A 20,840-nucleotide genomic window follows, 5' to 3' on the forward strand; every position below is an offset into this window, starting at 1 on the left:
AAAAAACTATCTGGGGCTGCTCCAGCTTTCTTTTCTAGCAGCATATGTATTGTTTCAGGATTTTATTATTGTGAGGTTTATAAATGATGTAGCAGTATTGCCAAAGAAGAAAGAGAATAAAAAGGGGGCACAAAATCAAGAGGAAAAACACTCAAAATATACCTGATTTCACAGTAAAACCTCATCTTTTAAGATAACTTACCTTCCTGCTTACTTCTATCTGATAGCATTTCCATAATATTTCTTTTATCTCTCTATAAAAATATTCCTAATGGTTAACCTGGTCAGCAGCTCAAAAATAATGAAAATTCTACAGCTGTTGAAATGAATTCACTCTGACATTAGGAAGTAGTTTGTATTATGCTAATGCATCTTTGCTTGTGATAACAATGCTGACGATTCAGTACTGTGGTTGGTGGCAAAAAAGCAGCTTTTTTTTTAATTTTATTTTTTAATGTGAGCAAAGCATTTAGAAATGAAAGAGAAAAATATTAAAATAGAAGTATTTTTGGTGCAGTTTTGTACAGATGGGACTGTAGCTGGTGCCATGGGAATAGTATATATTCTGAAATATTTGATATGCTAATTTGTTTTTGGTTTGGTTTTCCAACTGCCAGCTGTAATTACGGATCTCATTTAACAGATGTTAACACAGGGAGTAACTTCACTCCTGGAGTAATCCCATTGAGACAGAAGTAAAGTTAAGGCTCAGGTACTCAGGCATTAGTGTAGATGCAGTTCTACAAATTTGCTGCTATTTGCATTTTGAATATATTCACTGATTTCCTTAGTACAAAAAGTTCAAACACTAATAAAATACTCAACATCCACAAAAAAAAACCCCAAACCCAACCCACAAAATCCCAGCTAATATACATTGAATAAATATTAAACAAATTTAAATATATGTACCTTTTATAATACAATTTTATTTAATGGAAAGAATGCATTTTGCTTCAATGAGAAAGCCTGTTTTTTGTTTTTTTCCAGTCCATTTTGGAAACATAATGTTGAACTTTCAGGTCAGGTAAAATGTCTTTGTAATTGTAACGTTAAATATTATTAATATCCTGAATGATTTCTTCAGTCCCGTAGGACCTTTCTACAAGGATGTAATACGAATGAATCAAAAAATATTCTGTATTAGTGGAAATGACTTGAAATTCTTTTTCATGTAACAGGAAATATGCTCTTTTTGTAGCACTTTGTGACTATTGAACAATTCTGTAAGATTTTGTAATAAAGATACGATTTTGGTTTAGCTTCGGAAGTTCTTAGAGAGCACAATATTACTCCTCTCCTATTAGGACAGAAAATCCTTAGAGGACAAAGAAATACAGGCATGGAGGAATGAACTGCACAGCAGAACAATTTCTCTTGAAATCTTGAAAAGGAAACTAAGTTTATTGTCTTTGAGCAGGGGGGAGAGTTGTTGAGTTTTTAAAAATGATTATTTTCAAGGGATTTTTAAATGCTTTAAAAGTTAATGAGAAACAGAAAGCACATTTTGAAGCAACTTCTGAATGCTTCAGAATAGATGAATGAACAGCCCGATTCTGTGCTTCCTTTTGAAACTTAAACTTAGGCAAAGGTATTTTTGTGGTTCTTCAGACGCCTTTTCTCCTCCTTGATTTGAAAGCACTGTAATTGAGTAGTGATTTGTTTTGATAAGAACTAATATAAGTGTAATTATAAAATGTGGAGTACAAAGGATTGTATTGCTTCACATTTTATAAGATATTGGATCATTGTTTTCTTTACATTTATGCTATCCTTATGTCAATGCAAAAATCAAGGATGTGATTAATGCAGTACTTAGGTTAAGATGAAGTTTCAGGCTGGATTCAAAAGCAATAAAAACTGTAACAGGAAACTTCCTATTGCTTCCCATTAATGATCAGGGCCAGAATGTAACAACTGGAAGGATAAGAGAGTGAAATATTTTGCTGTCTGCATTTACACAGTGTGTTTTTTGAAAGTACTGTGGAAGAAACAGCATACTGTTCTTAAAGAGTTAATAAGGATTGTTTTAAAACTATTTTTAAAAATAAGGCTCCTTGCTTTCTCAATCAATACAATTTATTTTACTTCATTTTTGATGCGTTTTTTTAAGATCGCTTCTTGTGCAGATTCAGAAATAGAGACTGGAACAGAAGTAGCTGATTATTCACACAGTTTTATGGAGGATAAAACCCCTTAATTTTCAAACTTTTGTCCTTTGCATCTTATACTAGTGCATGTGCTCATTTTGATGCTTAGTTATTAGAGCAAAACAAATAGATGAGAGGTCTCCACCTTGCCACAAATGTACTGTGGTTTACTTTATGCAGTCATGTTTGTTTCCTCACTGCGAGCGGAAGATGGCAGCAGTTTAATCAAGTCAGTGCATGATGGGCTCTGAGAGACTGACTTCTCACTTACTCCTTGAAAGAGGTACCATTTATGTTTCTCTGCAATGCATGAAGTGGGTAAGGCAATACCTGCACTGAGTATGCTGTGCTGATGTCTGGAGGCTTGCTGGAATAGTGATTTTTTTTTTTTTTTTTGGTGAGGCTTATCATTAAGAGGAAAAAAATAGAGTAATAGCTGTATGTACACATATATCTGTGATGGAGTGTGGTAACATTTAAAAATAACAAGTATGACACTAATAATGCATAATGTGGGTGTCTACATATATATGTGTATAGAAGTGCCAATTGCTAGGTTAAAATGCTGTTAGAAATCAAACTGTAATTCTCTTTTTCACTACAAGTAATGCTTAAGGAGCCAGACTGCATTGAACAATTTTGCTTAGTGATGGGCGGCATAGCTGCCTTTATTAATGGCAAAGTTCAGATTTTGAGCTATGCAACCTACTAGCAGAGGAAGAGTATTTCCTTCTTGTAGAATATTATAGTGCTGGGCATCCTAGGGTGTAGTCTGTCATTTGCACGAAAGGGGAAGGTGAGAGAGATCTATTTCGTATCTCCCTACCAAGTTGCCCTGTGTCCTGCCTGTGTGGGCTGTCTGTCAGCCATTTTCAGTTGCTTTCAACAACCCTGTCTCCCTCTTCATTCCTGCTGCATATCTGCAGCATCTGGATACAAAATGTAAGAGAATACATGTCTTTTTGGTGAGAGTTCAGATTGCTTTTGACATGCTTAGGACATAAAGGAAGAAACTGTGTGCATGTCATGGTTTAATGCCTTGCCTTGGTAGGATCTTGAAACTGCAGGTGACAGAGAAGAGGTGGTTTTGATGAATAGGTGAGAAACCATGACAAAAGAAATTCCAAAGTGTTTGTCTAGCTGTGGAGTTTGTAATGATGGAAATGAGTCAACTAAAGAGGAAGGATTCAGTCATTTGTTTTCTCTGTAGTCTGAATAGTATCAGAAAGGTGTTAATATTTTGTGTACAACATCGAGAACAGACTAAACATACTGGGTTTAAGGATGTCACTAGTATCTCTGTTGACAGTATCTGTGAAAGACATTTGTTTAAAAAACCTGCATCTTGTGGATAAAATTAGTTTTAAATTGATTAGTTTTCAAATTGGTTTAGTCATTCACATTCAATTTTATCTAAGACATTGAGGGATTTCTGGACAGCTCTTTCCTAACTATCACTGTAGTGCTTTTTGGCATTATACCCAAATTAACAGCATGCTGCATCATTAAAAAATAGAGGAGCTGCATTTTTTTTCTTGGCATAGATTTCCGCAAAGCGATAAAAGACTCCCTATGTTGATTACAAGTATTGCAAAATGTTTACTTTTCTTTTAAACTTGGAGCATTTCATGTGTGGATATATTTTATGTGACCTTTTAAGACCTTTTCTATTTTTCTAGTTAGGTCTTGTTTGACCAGAGTTTCACTTCTCATATACAAGAGAAATTTTTGAAGGACAAAAGAGGTGTGCCCTGTAGAGAAAGCAGTGTCAAAGAAGGCATTTGTAGGCAGAATATGTATCAGTTAACACAGCCTGTCCTCACACCCCCCCCCCCCCTCCCCACACAGACAAAAGGGAAAATAAAAAAAAAACCAAAAACTCCCAAAAAAACCAACCCCCCTAACAAAACCAAAAAACAACAACCTCAAACCAATCCAAAACAAACAAAACCCCCAAAAAACCAAAACCCCAAACCAACTGACTCTAGGATGAGATAAAGTGTTCAAATAGTTTTACTGGAGATGATATAATACACAGTTACCTTAGCCTGTTTGCAGAAAATGCAGAAGCAACAGCAGAAGCCAGTGGTAAAATGGTTTTCCCCACTCAAGCATGCAGAAGCCCCCCCATAGCTGAAAAAACAAACACCCCAAAGCCTGGAAACTGGAAGCAGCAACCATAACAGGAAGCCTCTCATGTTATAATCTGTACTTCAAACCCCATGATACTTTTGCTTCAGCCAGCACTATTATTTTGAAGCTGGCATGATGGCAGCATGGTATTGAACATCATCAGCAGATTCAACCCAACCCATGACAGTTAAGAATCTTGTATTTAGTTAATGTGTCCTCTTTCACTGATGGAAAGTTGCACAGACGCCCAGTGCCCTCATTTCTCCGTATTTAAAACAGAAATTAAGTTGACCTCATGTGCAAACAGCTAATGGTGTTCTTTATGTCTGCATCAAACTACCAGAATTTCTTTGCTACTACATAGCATTACTTGACCAAACACAAGTTTCTCTTTCTCCATGTCTAATGTTTATACTGAGAAATCTCCAAGCGTTATACATTGTAAGTGATCCCAACTATGAAAGCATTGGCTCAAGAATCACATGCAACTTCCCAGTAAAGTCTATGCACCCTATATCTCTACCTGCATAATCCCATATAAGTACAAAACCTTCCCAACCAGAAAGGGCAATCTTCAGATTTTATGAATTGAGAAAAAAGATTACAGTTGGCTAAAAGCTTCTCAGAAATGTTACCTTTTGCCCTCCGTGTAGCAAAAAGGGATTACTTCCTTGGGCAGGAGAGCACCTGGCATCAGACTTCTTCTGTGGATTCATTTCTCAAGTATTACACTTTAGCTATTCATGTGATTGCAGGTCACATCCTAACCCCTAGAGCTGACTGAAAACCAAGAACTTAGTTTTGTAAAGTAGTTTCATGTTTTTTGACTCTGCTTTTAAATTTCATTGCAGCAGAAGCATGGCCCATCTTGCCTTTTGATGTAGCACATGGCTAACGAGTGTAGCACATCAAAATAGAAACCATCCATTACTGGTGGACTGAAATCTCAAGTGCATCTTGCTGTGCTTGAACAGAACAGGGATGCAGATCTAAATCTCCGGGTTTTTTTCTGTTCTGAAAATTAAGAAGCTCTACTTTATCAATTTTGTTCTTATGAAAGGCTTGTATTTTTACTTTGTTTAGCTAAATATTTTATTGTTCTTTATTGGTAGTGTTCAGGGGGTAGCTTTTATAACATAACCTACTGCTGTGCCAGATTATTTTCCAGATATCTTTCCTGTTGAGTAACACACAGTATCAGATGGAATTGACATTTATGAAAAATAGACATATGTGTGCTAATGTTTCTGCTGTGAAATTCTGGAGGTGGTTTGCATGAAATTTTAATCAGTGCTTATATAATCAAAAGTTACTTTGAAGAAAGGTTTACTATTTTGTTTTGTTTCAGTAGATGGAAATTTACAAATGTAATTTTCAATAGGCTTTAAGAAGATTGAAATCTGACTCAGTGAATTTAAAATGTGGACATTTTATTACCTCAGACTTCCTCTGAAAACCCAAGCATGTGTGGATGGGATAAATTGTTTCTTTTACTACTGAAAGTGGTGGATTGTGGATTCCAAATTTCTACTTCTTCATAAATACATTAATCTGAATAAGGGGAATTGAAACATCCTCATTTGGACTTTGAATTCATACAAGACTTTGTAGAAAGACTTGTAAATACCACTCCATTTATAGGTTCCTTACATTTTTCTTTCTCATCAACTTTGGGGTCCATTTAATTGTCTGAAAAAGACCTTGTGCTTTTTTTTGTTAGTCTTATAATTTAAATAAGAAAACTCTACTGGGAGAGATTTATAGTGGGAAGACTGTTTTCTTTACTTGCATGGCAGGGGAGATACCGTGATCAGGCAGGTGTTTTTCTCAAGGTGAGACTCATCCTTTGCACTCTGGGTGTGCTGACCCCTGTGATTTCCCCCAGATGTGGGAAACTCGACTGCATAATTTGTGGTAGTGGGGGGCTGTGTTCGTGCTCTCCCCTGAATTTTTTTTTTGAGGCACTTAGTTCCATGGTTTACTTGGTTGGATAGGGCTGGGTGATAGGTTGGACTGGGTGATCTTTGAGGTCTCTTTCAACCTGTTTCACTCTATGATTCTATGATTCTTTACTGAAAAGCTTAGGGTTTGGGTTTTTGGGGGGCATGTATGTGTATTCATAGTGCCAAGAGGAAAAAAAGTACTTGTCATCTCTGACTCTCTTGTGATATCTAAATTTATCTGCTATCTTGAATTGCTCTAGAAAATATTCAGACTAAGTTCCTAACCAGCTCCTCTGTAGTTTATTTTTATATTTTTGAGTTAATCAGCCTAGACTTTCTGGGGGAAATGTTCTCAGTGAGTAAACATTTCTGAGTGTACTTATGAGCTTCTGTTTTAATATGGTCTGATCAATAATTCAGCCACCCATCTCAACTCCTAGGCACGTACTACTTCTAGTTTATATACAGTATCCATTAACTCCATGAGTAATTTATATGGATGCATGTGAAACAGACCTGCACTAAAAAATAATCTGTCTTTATTGTTTATCAGGTCTTGGAGCATGTGAGCCATTTTCATTTTGGGTGAAGTTAATGTGATTGATCCTCTCCTGTTGGGTACTCAAGCCACAAAAGCAAGCGTCACATCCAGTGTTCTCTTCAGTTTAGGGCAGAGCTGGAAGCCAGAGGGAAGAAGGAGGAGGAGTCATACTTTTTTGCTGGACTGATATGATTTCTTCTTTAGCTGGATTTGGGAGCATTTGAGCTATTGACTACCATTTGGCCTTCCATGAACCCAAGTGACAGGTGTGAGTTAGGCCAACCTACTGTGCCTGAGATTTCAGGACATTTGTGCTGGGTGGTTCCTATGGATTGAGTGGGAGGTGAGTTGAGGATCAAAGTCCAGGTTTAGGAAGGCATAGTCCTAGGCTGGACATAGCCATTGTCTCTATAGTGTATAATGGTTCCTGACCAATGGTTAAAATGGGCAGCCAGTTATTACCAAGCAGTAGGATGAGATCTTCAGGGAGAGCAGTTTTCTCCACTTCAGAAGCATGGGATGTATTTAGCCTAATTAGGGAACAGTTGTGTCAGGTTTTGAATCTTCTGTGGTAAGCCACAAGATCCTTCACCAGATGCTATCATGTAGCCTCTTCAAAAGTTGCTAAATGAGCTTCCTTTTGTTCTGCTCCACAGTTCATACTAAAGCATGCTGCAGAAGTTGGCGTTTTAAAAAGCAAAAGGTGGTAATATAGAAGTGATTAATTTCTGAAGACACATTTCCTTTTGATAGTTAGGTAGCAGTAGAATAATGGAGTATTTACTCAAACCAGCATATTATTAAGCTACAAATACAGTCTAAATTCAAAAGACAAAATTAGAGTGCCTTGACTTCCTCTCTTTATAGTCTGTTTTGTATATCAAAAGAAGACAACTGTAGACATCCTGATCTCTGAGCTGCTAAAATATGGGTTTGATGGATGGACCACTTGGTGGATAAAGAAGTGGATTGATGGCTGCACCCAAAGAATGTCTGTCAGTGGGCCCATGTCCAGGTGGAGGCCAGTGACAAGTGGAGTCCCTCAAGGATCAGTACTGGGACCAGCCTTGTTTAACAACTTCTCTGGCAACATGAACAGTGGCATTGAGTGCCAAGCTGTGTGGTGTGGCTGACATGCTGGAGGGAAAGGATGCCATCCAGAGGGACCTTGAGGTCCATGCCAACCTCATGAGGTTCAACAAGATCAAGTGCAGGGTTGAGTCAATCTCAGGCACACATATAGTCTGAGCAGTGACTGGCTTGAGAGCAGCCCTGGAGAAAGGGACTTGAGAGTGCTGGTGGATGAGAAGCTTAGCACGAGTTGCCAGTGTACACTTGGAGCCCAGAAAGCCACCTGCATCCTGGGCTGCATCAGGAGAAGTGTGGCCAGCAGGTGGAGAGAAGTGATTCTCCCCCTCTACACCACTCTTGTGAGACCCCACCTGCACTATTGTGTCCAGTTCTGGAGCCTGTATTGCAAGAAAAATATGAATGTGCTGGAGCGTGTCCAGAAAAGGGCCAGGAGGATGATAACAGTGCTGGACCATGTCTCCTGTGAAGACAGACTGAGAGAGTTGGGGTGGTTTAGTTTGGAGAAGACTCCAAGGAGACCTTATTGTGGCCTTTCAATATCCAAAGGAGGCCTACAAGAAAGCTGATAAGGGATTTTTTTAGGGTGTCAGGTAGTGATAGGACTAGGGGCAATGGATCCAAACTAGAGGAGGGTAGATTCAAACTGGATGTTGTGAAGTTCTTCAACATGAGGGTAGTGAGACACTGGAACAGGTTGCCCAGGGACATGGTGGAAGCCCCATCTATGGGGCCAGTCTGGATGTGGCTCTGGGCAACCTGATCTAGTGGAGGGTGCCCCTGCCCACGGCAAGGGGACTGGAACTGGATGATCCTTGAGGTCCCTTCCAACTCTGGCAATTCTGTGATAGATCAGAAGAAAGACATGCTCCTGGCAAATCGTGGGTGTCTCTGAGTAAGAACTTCCTGTGAGATATTGACCTGGTTATGGTCAACTGCCCTGAAATTTGTTAAGTAATCTATCTAATACATCTGAGGAGTAGCATATCAGAATCAATCCATTCAAATGCCTCAGAAAGATCAATAAAAGGATAATAAATCAAATAATTCTCCGTAATCTGCTCTGGTGTGAAGCTACTGGAAAAGCCTTATATAGTATGAAGATTTATTCTGGTACACAGTTTTTAGGGTGACAAATGCTCTGATGGTGAAAAATTAAATTTAAAATTAATTTTAGGAATCACCCAGTAATTTCTGTTCAGCAAAAAAAAACCCAAACAAATCTCTGTCTTTGTTGTTTTAATTTTGAAACCAAAGAAATTATATCAATAACCCATTCTTTAAGTATAATGCAGTAAATACAAAGGCTTCAGGAGTCTTACACATATTTGGATAATTAGTAACCTTACCAGATTAAGGCCATTAGTTATCAGTCCTTTATGAGAAGGGAAAAACAATGACTCACTGTTCAGGTCCAGTCCTAGAAGTGAGTAATATTTTTTTGTCTCATCAGACTGTATTAGGTATAGAATTAAGTATATAATCTAGAAATGATGCTACGGTTTATTTTTTTCCTAGTTGTTACTCATTTTTAAAACAACAGAAAGGAAGAGCTGTTGTTCAGTTGACAAAATTAAAAGCAGGGATCACAGCAAAGAGACTCTGCTAAATTGTAGCATTGAAATTACATGTATTTTAAAACTTTGTAGATTGTGATTTTTTTTTTCCCTGAATTCCTGATTTTTTGCTGCACAAGAAGTCTGACCATGCCTTGAAATCAAACAGATTACTCTTTGTCCTCTTCATTTATTTCACCCATGCTATCATAAGTATCTGCCTTTCATGAAGGAAAAAATATGTTGAAAGCAAAGCAGATGGTGGAATCTAAGCATCCTCCTACCCCAGTCAGTGAAGTTTTGCTCCTCAGAAATACAGGCTTTGCTGAAGCCAGCCTAAAGGCTTCCTTGCATTATTATAAATTCAAGTCTATGAATGCCAGTTCTGGTATGCATCTCTGAAGAAGAGCATTAATTCCTACTTTGAATGTCATCTTTAAACTGTAGGCACTTAGTGTTGGACCCTTTCTGCTTGAATTCGTGGTATTTCAGTAAAGATGACAGATACAATTTCATTAAACCTTTGCCTTCAAGATTCTCATGTAAAGGAAGTCAGCTGAAAAATTTAGGTGTCTGGCATTAATAAGTACAGGTATCCTTAACAAATTCAGAAACATAACACATTCTGTAGGAAACAAAAGTGGATTTCAGGTAATAATACGGTGAAGTAAGGAAAAAAGAAGTCTTTATCATCTGGCTTTTCTTGGGTGAGCAAGTAGGTTGTTAGAGTTGTTTTCAGAAACATCAAAATGATACTGCCCAAGTAGTTTTAGAGATTGCATTTGACCTCTGTAATAATTTTTAGTACAAAAATGTCAAGATTGGGAAGGAAATGTTTTGAGTTCTGGTTTCTAGCATTTCTAACTGTTGGGAAAGAAAGGGGGGGGAAAAGACAGTGGGAAAATAATACATGAAAAAGGTAAGTTAGGACTGGACTTGTTGTGATTTGATAGGAGAAGGCAACATCCTTCCTCACCAGGCTGAAACTATGTGAAGGAGATTGTCATAGCATAGTATAGCTATTGTGTTTTACATTGAATGGCTATCAGCTGAGGGTCTGAAATTTCAATATGTTAGATCAGCTGCATAACAAAAGTAGCAATGGCCCTGATTGCATTAAAATCCCTGTTTCAAGGGTCAATAATGTTATAGAAAAAAATAGTTCAAACCAAATAATTTTACCTGTGTATGGCTTTGCCCATGAGGATTTCTGTGTGTGCTAATAACTAATTAGAAGCATGCCAGACTTGCTTTCTTGTTTGGTTTTACTCATCTAAAGTATGGGCATGGCTGATAGTTTGAACCATAGGTCTCTTGAGGTTCAGTCTTGTAATCATATATGTGTCTGAATAAGTAGATGCCCAGACATGATAAATATATAGACATAATTAAATGCTTGAAGTTAGCAGTGGGGATGCATACTCTATTGGGAGCAGAACTGGAGAGAAGAGGACACTCCACTAGTCTGGGTTAGAGATCTCTTGTACCAACTGAAGACACACAAATACGTGGGCTGTGATGGGATGCATCCATGAGTGCTGAAAGAACTGACTGATACTGTTGCTAATCTGCTCTCCATTTTTGAAAAGTCATGGAGAACAGGAGAGGTGCCTGATGACTGGAAAAAAGAAAATGTCGCTCCAGTCGTCAAAAAAGGCAGGAAGGAAGATGCAGGCAACTACAGACCAGTCAGCCTGACTTTCATACCTGGAAAGGTGTTGGAGCAGCTCACTCTGGAGGCTGTCTCTAACCACATGGAAGAAAGCATCAAGAGTACTCATCAAGACTCTCATCAAGAGTAGCCACCATGGGTTTACCAAGGGGAGATCTTGCTTGACTAACCTGATAGCTTTCTATGATACCATGACCAAATGGGTAGATGAAGGAAGAGCTGTGGATGTCATCTACCTTGACTTCAGCAAGGCTCTTGATACTGTCTCCTATAACATCCTCATAGAAAAGCTCAGGAGATGTGGCATAGACAGTTGGTCCATAAGGTGGCTTGACGACTGAGTTCAGAGGATTGTCATCAGTGGCACAGAGTCTAGGTGGAGGCTTGTGGCCAATGGTGTTCCTTATGGATCAGTACTAGGTCCAGTTTTGTTCAATATCTTTATCAATGATCTGGATGAGGGCACTGAGTGGACCCTCAGCAAGTTCACAGGTGATACAAAACTGCAGGGTGTGGCTGACAGCCTGTTAGGTTGTGCTGCCATCCAATGAGATCTGGGCAGACTGGAGTGCTGGATGAAGGCTAACCATATGAAGTTCAATAAGGACAAGTGTGGGGTCCTGCATCTGAGTAGGAATAACAACAGGCACCAGTACAGGTTGGTGGCTGCCCTGCTGGAAAGCAGCTCCATGGAGAAAGACCTGAGTCATAGTGGAACCAAGTTCTCCATGGGCCAGCAATGTGCTCTTGTGGCCAAGAGAGCCAATGGAGTTCTGGGGTGCACTGAGAAGTGTGTCCAGCAGGTCTAGTGAATTTCTTCTCCCCCTCTATTCTGCCTTAGTGAGACCATACCTGGAATACCATGTCCAATTTTGGGCTCCCCAGTTCAAGAGAGATGGGGACCTGCTGTTCAGTCCAATGGAGAGCCATGATGACTGGGGGACTCCCCTGTGGAGAGAGGCTGACAGACCTGGAGTTGATTAGTCTGAAGAAGACTGAGAGGAGATCTTATCAATATATACAAATATCTGAGGGATGGATGTAGAGTGGATGGGGCCAAGCTCTTTTTGCTGGTCAGCAGCAGTAAGACAAGGTGCAATGGCTACTAACTGGAACACAGAAGATTTCACCTCAACATGAGGAGAAACTTCTCTACAGTGAGGTTGATGGAGCACTGGACCAGACTGCCCAGAGAGATCATAAAGTCTCCTCTGGAGATTTTTAAAACCTTCCTGGATGCATTCCTGTGTGAACTACACTAGGGGATCCTGCCTTGACAGGGAGGTTGGACTTGATATCTGTTCTGTAATTCTGTGATTGACAGCTTTGTATTTTTGTGTACCTAAATTATGCATTACTTTCAATCAAAAAGGAAATCTGCATAGGAAAAATAGCTGCTCTTTATCAGATACACTATTTATAAGAAAAATCCTTTGTTTACATTTTGCAGGTTTACAAACTTCATAGAACAAAATGTTGAAAACATTTATTTTCTATTTTCAGTCAGAAAAAAAGTTCAAATTTAAAAAGACACTTTGTTGCAAGAAATTTTCTTCTTGCCTTAAAATGATATACTTTAACTGTGGTCTGGATACCTTTAGTTAAAACAGAGTGCTAATACGGTTCTGGTACTCCAAAGAAAGAGAGTAATGGATATATGAAGTCATTGGTAGTTTAAACAATAAAGGGTTACATTACTGTATTGTAAACTTGATTGCCTCTTTATTGAAGTCATGCATGCCTGCAAACTATCTTAAATTTGACTCAAAATCTGCTGATGACTGTGAAAAGAGAATGCCTGAAAATAATCTATAAAGGTTATGTAATTTTTAATGTGGTTTGTGTTTCTTGTAGCCTTAGCTTGTTCAGCTCCTTCTGCTCCACTTCTTCTACTGGTTGTATAGAGGTTCATGTGGATTAAGGAGCAGAAATCTGTTTCCACTCTGGTTAATGCATTATCAGAAAAAATAGTGAAGTTCCAATAATATGACCTCCAATTTGACATAAGCAGACCTGTTTAGTTCACTTCTGTCTAATTTTGCAATACATATCTTCATGCTTCTACAATTACAGCATATGTTGAAACTGCTACCATGGTGTTCAACATTCAGTTACATACTGGATACATGGCAAATACACGAAAGCTTGTAAACCAAACTAAGAGTGTCTTTACTTCTAAGTGGCAAACCCCAGTATTGCAAAGAAAGGCACTTCAACTGGATCAAGTTTACTGATGATGATGATGCGTAACCCATAAAACCATAGTTTGAACTCTACACATGAAGTTGAAGTTGTCAGTTTAAGGAGTGGTGAAGTCTTGTTTTTTTTTTCACCTTGTAAAACATCAGTCTTGTTAAGGATGTATTAAGCAGCAGTAGTCTTTGAATTAATTCAGTTTTTTTTTCAGAGTCACATTTCTGAAATGATTGTGTATTGTCTTTATGTTACAGGCTTTGAGAGTAACATTTTCTGCAGATGCCCTGCTCTTCTTTGATGCCACATGCAGCACTGAGTAATATATTCAAGCAGAAGAGATGTCTTGAGAAAAGGTAGGTTTCTTCCCTTTCCACAAAAGCTTGATGAAGTTGGTCATCATTACTTGCCTACTTAATATAAATGAAGTGTGTGTGTATATATATATAACCCCATAAATCTATATAGAAATCTATGATTCTATATATTCTTTTCAATTTTGTGTAAAAGTTGCTGATCTCACAGCTAAGGCTGCTATTACTTGTCTGTACCTCTAAAATGATCATCAGATATGTTCAAGGTATCACCATTGTACTGCAGCAGAAACCACCATTCATGATCATCAACTAAATTTAGGAACTAAACTGTTATATTCCTATCATTGGTTGTGAGAAAAAATAGTGTCTATAATACCAATTATTTATATAATGGGCAAAATTAATTCCTTTTAGTTTTAAAGACTATTGAAATAGCAGCAGAAGTACAAAGTGAATATGATCTTCAACATGGTCCTTTAAAAATGGGTTAGAGCAAATCTGAGCTGGGAAATGGAAAATAAATATATATATGTGTATATATATGTAAAGCTTAGAATTGAGGAAACTGGGAAGGAGTTGTGCTTGGAAGGGAACTTTTGAGTAGCAAACCGTGAGGAAGTGCAGTAGAGTAATTGTAGAAGTATGAAAAATAGAGAGAGGGCAGTTGTGAAAATGGAATACTGTATTGGATTCATGTTTCACTTCACCTTGACTTATTGATTTCAGTGGCTTCCTCTTTGTTGGTATCTACTGAACTTTTGATGCTTCCAGGTGTTATACTGGGCTACAATATTCTATAAGCTTCCATTGGTCTCACAGATTTGTTCCAAAGCATTCTTACGATGCTGTCACTTAACTGTAACTGCAAGTAACCTCTGTAATCCTTATGCACATGCGGTCAGAAGTAGCATATCCAAACTAGTGCGCCATAGCTGAGGTTATTTCCTAATAGAATAGTGCAATGAAAGTTGTTTTGAGAAATGTTTATACATTGTTTAAGCACACTGTTTAAAGAGAAGTGCAATGAGTAGACAGCTGCCTAAAGGCATTGTTTGCAGTTCACTATTTTCTCACTGGTGAAAGACATAGTGAGGTGAGAGTTTGTACTTATACATGGGACTGGTAAATATGACACAAAACCTGTAATAGACCCGCAACCATCTGGAATGGCAGCTGAGCCCTTGGCAGGATACCTGATTCGGTTTGAGTTGTGACAGACTGTAATCCCAGATTCAGAGTTGATGTGATTGGGCATTCCTGGAGACCTGCAAGGAAAGAAGTGTTGAAATAAAACAAGGCAATCGCTAGGAAGATGTAAGACAGTAGGGGGAGTCTTCATTTATCTTATTTTCCATTGATTGATTTTCCTACTTCTGCTCTTCATGGGCTAGCAACTCACTACTTTCAAGTGAGCGACATCTTTTCTGAGTTGTTCTGTCATGCATTATTTCACAAAAAGAAATGTATTAATTGCTCTATGCTGTACTGCATCCTCTCATTGTGTACCAAGTGTAAGGGAAAATATTACGGTTGGTATCTGACATGCGGAACTAATTTGCCTCCGTTGGAGTTGAGGGAGAGGTCTTGGCTATTACAGTGGAAGAAAACATGAGGAATTATATGCAGCTCACCTCATGATGCTTCATTTGTAGTTTCTATTTGTGATTTTATACTATGAATAAAATACGGGATAATATCCTGAGCCCATTGAAATCAGTAAGAATTTTTTCTCTTAGTTTCATCTAGACCAGGACACAGGGAATCTCTGATGGTTCCTGGTGAAGGATTTATTCTATTCCTGCAATATTACTACCAAATCTGTTCCTTAGGTAATAATTCTCTCTATTTGTACTTGATTTTGGGGGATCCTATGCTCAAAGAAAAATATGTTTCTTTACCTATATTTTTCTATCCTTAAATATGTCAATATTGTTAGGTGCAATTACAGGCTAATTCTCAGGAAATACTATCTGATAAAAAGAGAGATCCATTTCCCAGAGGAAGGGGAAGCAGCCCTACAGAAAATATACAATATAAAACTCTAATCTTTGTTGAAGTCTATAAAATGGACTGCAAGGAAAAAGGCTTAACTCTGAGAGGAAAGACTGGATCACTTAATAGCTCAATAATATTGTTGGTTTCTATGATCACAAACTTTTTCCTCGAACATAATGTGGATTCTCCTTTACCAGCTGTTTAAAGTTGATAATCTTATTCTTGTTTATGGGTGAAAAGTCCTTCTTAAAGAGCATATGTCACCCAGAGGTCATTCATAACTTCTGTATGCTCAGACCAAAGTGTCCGTAGGATGCTCTTGCTGTGCTTCATTAAACAAATTTATGCCAGAAGGGAAGGCCATGAAGGTATAAAGAACTTTACTGCCTAGTCCTATGGTGCTGATTTGCCATTTTATGTTCCCTGAATTTTGCTTCATTCCTGCGGCATTACCCCATAGATAAGTACCTTTGCCCCACAGATAAACCAGAGGAAGTGCCCATGCAAGGATACTTAAGATAGCTATCATTGAAGAGAAAATGGAGGAATAAGATTCTTTTCAGCAGAGAGGAAACCTTGTGTCTGTCTTATCATGCATATTGCTGCGTTTAATTGTGTGTGCACTTTAGTGTCATAGATTGTTACCTTCACTGAGTTGCTAGAGATCTTTAGGACAGTGGTGCTACATGCATGTATATTATATAAGTAATATTAATAAAAATATACTGCTTGTTTCTGTTATTTTTGAAATCAACTCACTGAATCAGTATTAAGCCTTTGCTTTCATAATTAATTTGCCAAAGCATACCACTTATTCAACTGGAGGAACAACAAGAAAACAAGACTCTAGTATTCTCATCACAGTTGTCCCAGATTTTCAAAGCATTTGAAGTACCCCAGAGGTAGATAATCTTAAACTAATTTATAAAGGAGCCAATATAGATAAAATTATTTTTAGACAAGATTTTGTAGTGATAAGAATGTTTGATGGAGGGAAACAATTCAGTGTGATTTCTAACTTGGAGAACATAATACATTTGATTCCTTTTTTGTATAATACAAGGAGTTCATATGTTGCACAATGTTCATTTTTAATTAAACATTTTATCATCACACAGCTTTTTATTGACATTCCTCATAATAGAGCTGATAAGATCTTGACCTACTCTTCAATAAAGCAATGTCTAACTCAATATTCTGGCACACACTGTTCCCTTCAGAATTAAACACAAGATTTTCTGATTTAATTTAAAAATCTTACGTTCTTTTATTCACATTTATTTACTTTAACTTCTCAGATTTATGCTCTTTGTTTGACTTATGCAATTTGGATGCAATAATTTCTTGGACTATTGCTCCTGCTTATGTGAACTTTTAGCTAGCTGGACCAATTTATTGATCCTCCCCCTTGTTTCTTTCTTTGGCTTTTTAAAATTTGCAATAAAAGGTGATTTATCACCTCATCTTGTTTCCTACTATACCTTTTGAGTCCAGTTTTGATTAGGTGCCCTAACTTCACTGACTATTGCCTTAATTACTAATTTATAGAGTTTGTACTATCACAGAAATTCCTTCAAGTACTTCATGAGATGAGATTCCCAAAGATGTCCCTGAAGATGAATTGAAAAGTTGATCCCTGTCAGTAACCTTAAAGAGCTATGTGATCTAAACTTTCCCAGGATCATAAGTTTAGCCATGCTGATAAGCATAACCGTAGCTTGGAACGATTTTCTTGCCTCAGGTGGAACTGCAACAAAGGAGCAGGGATCAATCCCTTCAGTTGATAGTGACTGCTGTGGTGCCTGCTGACTCAAGAGACGTCTAGAGACAAAACAGAAGTTGGCTGTAGAGCAGCATCCAGAGAGGATAAGCCTAAGTCTCTCCTCCAGGGTTTGCTGTTTTCAATGTTAGGTTTATTATGCCAGAAACTTGTATTCCTTTACATGTGAAAAACAGGTTTTTTTCTAGTATTTGTTTGTAGTGATGCTCCTCATGAGTTGAGCAATAACCTTACTCACCTAAGTAGGAGTTATATGTAGAAGATAGGACATCTGCCTGCTTGCTGAGCATCAGGAGTTGCAGGACCTACTTTCTCAGTAGTCTCCTAATCTCTTGCTATATCTACTCTCTCAGATAATAACCACTCAACTACTCTATACTTCTCTTTCATACTTCAGAAACCAGCTGTGAGTACTTTCTGTTTGTCCTTACCCTTGCATCCCAGATCCATCACTCTTCACTGTTAAGGTTTATTTCTTGTAGCTGATAATTTTGAGGTAATTTAATGACCTAACTTGAAAATACATTATGTAGTATATGACATAAAATGCAGAAGTGCTTTGCATGTTGGAAAGAGTTTTAAGAACTAGGGAATTCTCAGGTCAACATTTGAGAAAGTATTCTGTAGAACCTCACAGATTTTCAGCCTTACCTTGTCAGCATAGCAGAAGTTAAAAATCACATAGGACCTCTGAGAGCAGGAGGCTGCCATGTGTCAGATGTGTATCTTTCAAAATTAAACCTTTACAACTCTTTTGTCACAACAAAGTCCAGATCTTCAGGGATAAGTATGTAATATATTGAACTGAGTAGTTTCTAGATACTTCAATTAAATGTCTATCTCTGATATTGCTCTGATTATGCTTCTTTTGTTGTCTGTTTTCCCCAAAAATTCTCAAGGAATATATACTGTCTTGTTATTGGAAACAGAGGTCTGCATTCAGATTCTTTAGCTGTTGGGGCACCAAAGTGCTGGAGATCCTGGAAAGTATGAAAATGTGTGACTTGAAAGAAACAGTTTATTGTGTCTTTGGATTTGCTCTAGACTGTGGTATGTCAGGAAAAATTAATAAGTCAAACAGTATATGTAGCAGATTCATGGCTAGCTACACCTAGCCAAGATGGAGAATATTACCAGTGGCAACACAATCAAGGTGTACCTTGGGGTACCTAGAAAGCTGTCAGTGTAGGTGCCAAAAACATGCCTATAGGTCTTTCCTGCCGCTACCATCAATTCTTGCTAGATTAAGATAAATAATCATAGAATCATAGAATGGTCTGGGTTGAAAGGGACCTCAAAGGTCATCTAGTCCAACACCCTCTGCAGTAAGCAGGGGCATCCTCAAGTTCAGGTTGCCCAGAGCCCTGTTGAGCCTTACCTTGAATATCTCTGGTAAATGCCGGCAGAAGCTCATGCTGCTGATTGTCGTGGAGACATCTGATAGATACATTAAAGGTGCAGAGCCTTGCCATCCTCAACAGAGGAGGGACAAAGAAATCTGAGAAAATGAAAGAGCTGATAAAGTTGTTAGTTGTATCCATGCCTGAAAGATTACTTATTAAACCAGACCTAAAGCATTCCAGCTTCATTATGCTGAAGATACTGGACACTGCCGCTGAGATGGATGCTGAATTGTAATCAGACAGAGCAGAGTGGCTCAATTTATGTACAAGAGGACACTCCTCTTCAGAGGCAGTGATGAACAGGCCTCTTTGCTCTTCATTGCTCCTCCCACCCTGGTCAGTCCTGTAGCTTACAGGAAGAACAGGAAGGGGTAACATAGATATTTTACTTTCTCACTTGTCAGAAGGGAGGGTTCTTGATTTATACAACTGCACCTTTGGGCTGGCTGGCAGTGCTTGAGCTAGCTGAAGAGATTATTAAAGCTAGGATGGTGACTGGCCTCTTTACAAATGCATTGGTATTGGTTTTCGTCCAGATTTTCACCACAAGCAGTCCTTTAGGCAGTTCAGGGGGCTTCTAGAATTAATAAAATAGGATCCTGCATTTGACTATACTTAAAACTTCCTAGGAAAAAAAAATCGATTGTGTTTGCTATTGAATGCTTGTCTAAGTGCCCCCTTGTATGTAGTAGACTAGCAGGAAGATCTTCCCCCCCCCCATATTTAAACAAAATAATAAATTAGAATATTTATTGAAGAATGAAAAGTTTGAATATCTAATCCTAGTGTCATCAATGTAGATTTTGATATGTAGAAGTTTGTTTTCATGAGCACCACTTTAAAAGAAAACTTAAGACTGTGGTTTTTACTGATGGAAATGAAAGAACTGCAGAATTTCTTTAGGAAGAAGTTTCTCTATTGAGAAATATGTTGGTGATTTGAATAAGGCTTGCACAACTGTGGGTTTTATATTCAAAGATGTATCCTTGCCAGAGGGAAGGTGAAAGTTTTGTTTACCTTACTCTGCAATCTCATTTGAAGAGATCTGTGCTCAAATTGACATAAATTAGTATTTTTAAATCCACTTTACAGCTCACATTGTTTATATTATCTGTGCAGCATATAATCTGGCACAGTTAGCAAACCCATGTAAATATGTCAGCAATGGGCCCCACTAGTTAAGATCAGAATGACTTAGATAATTCTGTGTCTCAGTTCTAATTTGAATTCCCAGAGACTCAAATATATTTGATAGAACCCATAACAATTTTATAGAGTGCCCTTCCCTCTTCCCCCTTCTTTCCCAAAAGAAAGGAATTAGATGTAGAGAGAGGAAAAGGTAAGCACACCCAAATAAATAATCTCACTCTGATTTGGAAGTTGAAAGAAGAAAAGTTTTAATAATAAATTAAAAAGGTATCTGAGGTAGGGAAGTTACAAAGGTATAGGGAAGGGAAAAACAAAATACAAAATGTGTATGTACAACCAGATTTTTTGATGGTAATGAGTTTGTCCACCTCGTGGGTGATGGCCACGTGGTAAAACAAAGGATGGTGATGCTGGTAAGCAGGGAGGCAGGGAGTGCAGACAGAGAGAGAATGGGAAGCCCCCCTGCTTTTATAGACCTTTAGACAGGAAGGGGGAGTGGGCTAACCATGAATCACCTGGTGGTGTTCAGACCCACCCCTGGGGAGGGGTCAAGACCACCTAGGGTCAGGTTCAAGGTCATTCCCCCTGGAGGGTTAACCCTGTACATTCTGGCTTTGTAGCATGCTGTATTATCAGCTTTCTAAAACTCATGAAAATTCACAACCACTTCATGTGAAGTCTGATTTGCTTCTGTGTACACGAGACAGGAGCAAAGTGTGCTTTTAGAAGAGAGGAGTTATGTAATATTATTGTTTGTATGTACATTTGTTTAATGCTTTAGATTTTGTTGAAAGGAATGTCTGTTGACCATGTTTTAGTTGCATTCAGTTCCTTAAGGATGGATGTGTTGTTTATCAGCTTATTACCTGACAAAACAGCAGTTAATGTTCATTTGAGGGAATGTAGTTGGAATATTAAT

General features: G+C 38.1%; 1 non-coding gene across 1 annotated transcript; it reads left to right on the forward strand.

Moving 5' to 3' along the window:
- Window positions 1–6,064: 6,064 nt before the first annotated feature.
- On the forward strand, window positions 6,065–6,229 carry LOC135180243 (U1 spliceosomal RNA). Its single transcript, XR_010304343.1, has one exon. It is a non-coding gene; the product is annotated as a U1 spliceosomal RNA (small nuclear RNA).
- The last annotated feature ends 14,611 nt before the right edge of the window (window positions 6,230–20,840 follow it).

Source organism: Pogoniulus pusillus, chromosome 12 (genome assembly GCF_015220805.1).
Source record: "Pogoniulus pusillus isolate bPogPus1 chromosome 12, bPogPus1.pri, whole genome shotgun sequence".
Taxonomy (NCBI): domain Eukaryota; kingdom Metazoa; phylum Chordata; class Aves; order Piciformes; family Lybiidae; genus Pogoniulus; species Pogoniulus pusillus.